Source organism: Carlito syrichta, unplaced genomic scaffold, assembly GCF_000164805.1.
Source record: "Carlito syrichta isolate Samal-C Ts95f unplaced genomic scaffold, Tarsius_syrichta-2.0.1 Scaffold216220, whole genome shotgun sequence".
Lineage (NCBI taxonomy): Eukaryota > Metazoa > Chordata > Mammalia > Primates > Tarsiidae > Carlito > Carlito syrichta.
The window spans coordinates 58,641-66,068 of NW_007160316.1; the positions used below are offsets into that span (position 1 = coordinate 58,641).

The 7,428-nt window shown below is 44.4% G+C and overlaps 1 protein-coding gene across 1 annotated transcript in view; it reads right to left on the reverse strand.

Annotated features, from left to right (window-relative positions):
* The window catches only part of ERICH1 (glutamate rich 1), a 46,688-nt gene that overhangs the window by 38,991 nt on the left and 269 nt on the right, over positions 1-7,428 (reverse strand). The window lies entirely within an intron of this gene.

The following is a 7,428-nucleotide window of genomic DNA, read 5'->3' on the forward strand; positions in this document are numbered from 1 at the left end:
AGAGAACAAAATCATGAATTTCGCAGCAACCTGGATGGAACTAGAGTCTATAATACTGAGTGACCTCTCACAGAAACAAAGATCCAAATATCACATGTTCTCACTCATATAATGGACCTTAAACATCCAATGCAATACTATACGAAAATGACTGACCGTACTGGGAAACTATGGTGGGGGGAGGGAGATGGGATTAACAGTAGCAAATATCTGTCTGGGAACGGGGAAACACCCCATATCAACAGGGTGCCTGAATGAAACGCAATTGTATACCTAACCCTTAACTGTACCCCACAACTTCATAATAAAAAAAAATGGAAAAAAAAAAATTTCATGTCGCAAATGAAAATATTTGATATAGATGTGTCATTGCCAAATAAAAGTTCTAAAATGGAAGTAGAAGGCAGGAGCAATCTTAAAGTGGATCAGTAGAAAACAGACTAGTAGCCTGTAGATATCTGTCACATGCAACCAGTACAAGGTAGGCCCCACTGGACACCGTCTTTCCCCTCCCTAGCAGGGCTATTCTCTCAGAAGAGATATGTGTGCCCTCAGTCCTGTGACTACAGGTGTGTGCGATCATGCCTAGCTAATTTTTTTGTTTAATTTTTTGTAGAGAGGAAGTCTTGCTATGTTGTTCAGGCTGGTCTCAAAACGACTAGGCTCAAGCAATCCTCCCGCCTGGGCCTCCCAAAGTCCTGGGATAAAAGGCATTGGCCACTGTGCTTGCCTGTAAAATATAATTTGTAAAAAACATTTATCATTTTGGTTTGTTGAAAAGCTCCTTTTTGATCTAGTGTGTTTTCAGGTAAGTGTGTAAGGCCCCCCCAAAAAAAAATCAAGTAAAAGGTTAAAAGTCTCTTTTGGTTTAATTTATGAGGTGTTAAATAAAAATAAAAGAATCCCACGAAACAGTGGGCAATGCAGTGCCATGTGGACCAAACGAAAAGTGCTTAGTGGACAGGACAGAGGCCTGCCAGAAACCTGAGGCCACCTGGCTTCTCGATTTTCTCACGACTCATCAATGTGCTCCTTCCCCAGCAACAAGAGCAAGTTTTAACTTGAAACTCTAGTGCCTGTCAAAAAGCAATCACCGAAAAATAAAAAGACGAGCAATGAGGGTTTAATGCCAATCGGAAAAAAAAAAAAAAAAAAGCCTGCAGAAAAACAAATACAATTTCCAAGTAGACCAAGCAATCAGAAACCAGGAAATGACTGACAAAACAAAGGCCCACATGGAGAAAAACACCCCATCTGACATTAACATGCTGCAGTACCAAACAGAGAATCAGTCTCCTCTCACAGGGGAGTTAAGTCATTTTGATATGATTTTCAGAAATGACTGTTGCCCACACTTGCTATTTCAATTTAAAGACATAAACCAAATAAAATCTTTCAGTAGTATTCTTTGGAATTAGACACCTAGGAAAATCTGTAAATATCTGTAGCTCAAAAAGAAACGGAAAGTTTGATTGCTGGCAGTAAACCTATTCCAGTCTAAACTCTTCCTCAGTGTAGATGCTTGATTTAAAATCAAACAGTTATGATTAAACTTTTGGTGATGGAAGAGATTAGAAATAATGATCATTAATTTGGGATTCTCTAACCAAAAATGCCAAAAACTTTATCATCCCTATAAACTGGTGTCTCCTGGAAAAATGTTTTCAGAGAAATATTTTCAGAGAAAAATATGTTCACAGCTAGTTTGAGGATATGAGAAATAAAATCATTTTGAAAAGAGTTATTTCAAAAAGTGGGTGCTTGAATAGCTTTAAAAGTGAAAGGACCACATGCTTATAGGAATTCATTAAAATAAGAGCATCAATATTTATAAGAAACTCTTAAAACGTGATTTCTTGATATTCCATTTTGAGGGTAAAACATACAGAACAAAATAGGACATTCATGTTTAGAGTTTTCATGTAATAGGCTTATGAATGGAAAACTGATTCAGTTTTGAAACAAGAATTCGCAGACTTTTAAAAATCATATTTAAATGAAAAATTGCTACTGAAAAAAAGATCAGAAATGACCACTTGTAGAAATTTTCACCATGGCCAGTTTGAGGATGTTCCCTCCTCTTCTTCACCTGACCCAAAACATTTCCAGTAAAACCACAAAACAAAAACAACAAATTTCATCAAAGAAAACTAAAAATTCCCAGCCCCAATAAATACCAACTCTATTTATTCCCTTTTCATCTGGTTTCAACAGCCACTTTAAATTTAAAATTTCTTAGGGTTACTGCATTTCTTGAAAATCTGATATTTTAAATGTTCTCTTTTCAGTAAAAACTACGCTTAAATGCCTACTGACCATATGCTGGCCTAGCTACAGTTTTCTGGAAAATGATCATCACTGTATGTATGGTGTTTTAAAATCTCTATGATGAGGCAAAGTATTTAACCTTTGCCTATAATCTATGAATAAAGGAATACACTGACAATAGCATTATATCATGTCACAAGAAAGAAAAGTTCAGTATACTATGTTAATTCAATGACTGATAGATTCTTAAGGAGTTTCATAATCTAATCACTAATGGAAAAATCACCACCCATGATTTAAGCAAAAGTTGGCAAGCTTTCTGAAATATTAATTAAAAGAAAAATAGTGCTCAAAATAAGACCAGAAATAAAAATCATTCAAACAGAAGGAGAAGGAGAAGAAGAAGAAGGTGAAGAGGAAGAAAGCCAGGTGCTGCAATCCCAGCTACTTGGGAGACCAACATGGGATGATCACTTGAGGCCAGGAGTTTGAGGCCAACCTGGGTAATAAAGTGAGACCCCATCTCTTTAAAAAAAAAAAAAAAAGAATTAGAAGAAAACTATTCCAAGTGAAGTTTGCCCAAAGTAATTCCTTGTAGAGTGCTCTAATGGTTTGTAAGCATTTTACATTTGTGGGTAACTGTCATAGTTTGTATTATGGACTAGTAAACATATCCTAGCGGAGTGGAGAGCAGGGTGCTGCTAGGGGTCCTGGCACTGCCACTAACCAGGACAGAACCACTGGCAAACCACTCAGTTCTCAGAGTTGTGTTCTCACCAAAACAAGGCTGGGCTGAAAAACACTGTAATGCCATTTGGAAGACAATTCAGCAAGCACACACATAAACATACACCACATATGCATGCATGCACACACCCATAGACACCACACACAGATGCACACCACATAAAAACACATACACACCAGATACACATGTATGCACACGCATACACAAAACATACATACATGCACACATACACACATGCATGCACACACACATGCACACCACAGACGTATATGATGCAAACACATGCATGCACACACATATACATTCACACAGACATGCGTTCACACACATATGCACATATGCATATACATACACATAGATGCACAACAGCAGCCACATATGCATGCATATGCATGCGCACACGCACACCACAGAGACATACACACACACAAGAACATAGGCACACATACATGCACACATGTAGATAATATGCACACACAACACACACACACACACACACACACACACACACACACACACACACACACACAGACATTCATGCAGACACACACACAGACATCTCTTCCTGATTGCCAGGGCTCCAGGAGCTGTGGCTCCATCGCCAGCACCATGGAGAGTGCCAGCAATTCAAAGGTGCCTGAAGTTGGCCCCACCCACTCTCTAGGGTGCAGGATGATTCCTGGAGAGGACAGGGATGGAGAGCAGGAAGTGCAATTTGGGCAGTGAGGCCGTTGGCAGACCAATTTCATCTGGGGAGTCCCAGAAAGTCAGACCCAAGGCTCCAGCAGCTGTGACTGCAGACCTCCTGGCTCCTGGAGGACGTGCCCCATGAAGGCTGAGCCTAGCCATCCTGCAGGACTCAGTACGGCAAGAATTCTTACCTAAAAGCAACCAAACTGCACAAGTTCCCGAGCTGAGCCAGGCTGGTGCACCCTGGGTTTTGTGGCCTTCCCAAGAGTGAAAGGATCAGTACGAAGGTTGGGCAGAGCCTGGCACACTTAGCACTTACTTCTCAGACTCCGGAGACTGGCAGTATGATGACATCTTGATAAGAAATTACAGGCTAAAGAATCAGAGGGCTAGCCTTGGGTGGGGCAGCAGATGGAGGGGTGCTATGGGCAGGGACACTGTAGGGTCTCTATCTACCCAGACCCTCCTCCCTACACACTGGCTCACTTGCACCGCAGGGGAGAGGACAGGCCCCGCTCCGGGCTCACTCCACTCCACTGCTTGAGGATGGCCTCTGACCAGTGAGTCTCTGAAAGTTCTGCCTCCTCCAACAAACCACCTGACACACACAGGCAGTGTCATACAGCACAGAGCAAGGGAGAGAAGGACAAGGACATGCCAAACCTCTCGATAGTTACTGGGAGAGGTGTCACCATGTGCCCCAATCACAAACCATGTCCAGGTAGAGTTTCTAAAATAGAACATGTACCACATGACATGCTCTGCCCCACAGAGGTGTCCAGACATTTAGGCCGGGTGCAGTGGCTCACACTTGTAGTCCCCACACTTTGGGAAGCCCAGGCAGGAGGATAACTTGAGGCCAGAGGTTGACAACAGTCTGGGTAACATAGAAAGGCCACCTTCTACACAAGAAAAAGTAGTCAGGCATGGTAGTTCCCACCTGTAATCCCAGCATTCTGAGAGGCAGAAGTGGGAGGATCACTTGAGCCCAGGAATCTGAGGCTGCAGTGAGCTATGACGGCATCACTGCACTCCAGCCTGGGCAACAGAGTGAGACCCTGTCTCAAAAAAAAGAAAAAGAAAAAGAAAGTGTCTAAACAGGTGCTCAGAGCCAGCTGGTGAGTAAGAGGCAGAAATGCTTACCAGGGCAGCCCCTGGAATCAAGTCATTCCTTCCATGAGTCACCTGAGTTGTTTCTGGGGCAAGCACCCTTGAGGCTGGATTCCACGCCCAGTGTACAGTTCTGTGAGCTTCCCTGACCACGGGTTCTTCTGCATGCAGTGGCAGCCCTACCTGGGCTCCATGTAATTTTACGTCAGCCTCTTCTACTACCCAAGGACATGGCACCTTTCTGGGCTTTCTCTCCAGGCGAGAGTCATTCAGTTGCAGAGCTTCAGAACCTCAGAGGTGACGAAGTCTGGCCCAAGAGACAGTCTCCCTTGTTGTTCTTACTTGAGCATTAAATGGAGCATATTGTTAAAATGCTTACTCAAGCAGTGTTGCTTCAAAGGCAAAACACCCTCCTGTGAATCCCAAAGAGTCCTGCTGTACACAGTTACAGAGGACACCATTCTATCAGCAGACCATGTGACCCAGCAGGAACAACTCACTTGCAGGAAAAATTGTGTGGAACCTCTGCTTCAGCCTGACTGCTTATGCCAGAGCTGAGGAGGCAACAGCATGCACGGCCTTTGATGTGTCATCTGTCAGCAACTGCCACCCTAGGAAACAACCTGGAATACACCAGCGCCTCTGTTTCGTGAAGGAGGGGATGTTGCTGGACTCCCTACTGTGGCCAGGCCTGAAGGAGCTGGAACATACACGCAGATACCCAACACATGTTGGCTGGGAACACATAATTTGTCAGAGTTCTGCATGGAGTTCGCTCCAGGTGGGGCATGCCTGTGCTGTGCAGCATTCACCCCTCTTCCACCTGACACGGTAACCATAGCCACTCCCTGGTCACTCTGGAACCCCACGTCCCTGGGTGAAACTGAACCCTGGAGAAGGGACGTCACTGCAACCACACACGGCCTCACCCCTCTACCCAAATGCTTTCTCCTACATGCCACACACATTCCAGCCACACAGGGGACACTGGTCCCAAGAGAGATGTTGGTGTGGATTTAATGCTTGAGCAGGTTACGGGTGCTGAGATTTTCATTTCAACCAAGACCTCGCTTCAGCCTTTGTGCCCCCAGCAGAAGGGCCCTCGAGGTGATCTGAGGAAGGCACATGGAAAACTAATATTGTTCCTCATACATGTTTTATACTTTTGGGACTTACAAATCCATCCTTCCAGCCAAAATGTCCTTGAGCAACCTTAACTTTACCTGACAATTCTGTCACATATCCAATAGGAAAAGGAGGCTGTTTCAAGGGAGAGTTTAGTGACTTGACTAAAATAATTAACAGCTTTTATTCATTTCAGTTTATTGAGTTGAGAAAGGTTTTTTTTAAAGTTGACTAGGTGCATTACAGATGACAAAATAATTTCTTGCATAAGGAAGAGCATTTAATTGCAGGCTTAGAAGAGCTACACACATCTGAAGAAATGCAAGAAGAGAACACGTGTGGTGTGGTATACAAGAGGAGAAACCTGCACAGCAAGACATTCTCCACCAAGAACACGGAGAGGTCTCAGCCTTGCCCCCACACTGGTGGCTCAGGGCCGGGTCTACTCTATGGAACCTCAACACTGAATTAACAGAGCATGTGGGCCCTGCTTCTAGTGCAGGGTCATGAACAAGGGGGGTTTTGTCTCATGAAAACAGGTGAATGTCCCTTTTGGAGTCCTGGCATCTGATTGTTTAAAAGCTGGTAAGTCGTTTTTAGTCCATGAGATGATCTGGTTTGAAAGCCAGGCAGGGGATAGTCAGAGCCCCTGGTCCTGGAGGAGTCAGGGAAGCCTCAGCATAGTGGGTCCTAAATAGGAAGACACAGTTGCGATTTATTTATTTCTTTCCATATTCTGCCTTACTGAGAAATCGGTCTCCTTTTTTTTGTTTGTTTGTTAAGTAAATGTTTTTTAACTATAGTTGCCACTGGCTTTTCATTTCAAAGGGCAAACACACGATGATCAGTTTTAAACATAGAGAAAGAAAGAAATTAATTACAGCCTGAATTAATCCAAGTAACATGAGAGACACATCTAAAACATCCATGTTTGCAGTGATGTTGATGATCAACAGGGCACCGGTAACAGGCTGGGGTTTGCAGGAGACAGGCGTTCCCTGTACTTCTCACATTTCCATTCCAAGGCATGACCAGGCTGCCCGGTTCAATTTATTTGCTCCTATCTTTGGTACTGATTAGAAATACTATTACAGTATTAGTAAACACTGGTATGTGCCCCACACCTCAGGTATACTACAGGTAAACACCATTATTTCCATTTTTCACATAATCTGAGGCTCAGGAAGGTTTTCGCTGTTATTTGTAAGGTTGCCAGGGGCAGGCAGTAGGCCCTTCCCTGGAGGGCAGACCTGGAACCCCTTCTGAAGAGCCACACAGCCCCTTCCACTCACTGAGGGCTGCTTTGCGCAGAAAGCAAGCTCCGGGCCTGCGTTCACCGCCGCTCCCCCGCCAGGTCCCTAGACACCCAGGCCAAACTGGGAGGTGGGCCGGGGTCTGGGGTCGGGGCGTAGGGTGGGCCAGGGTCAAGGGTAGGACACGCCGGGGGCCCGGGTCAGGGATGGAGACAGGAAGTGGGCCGGGATAGG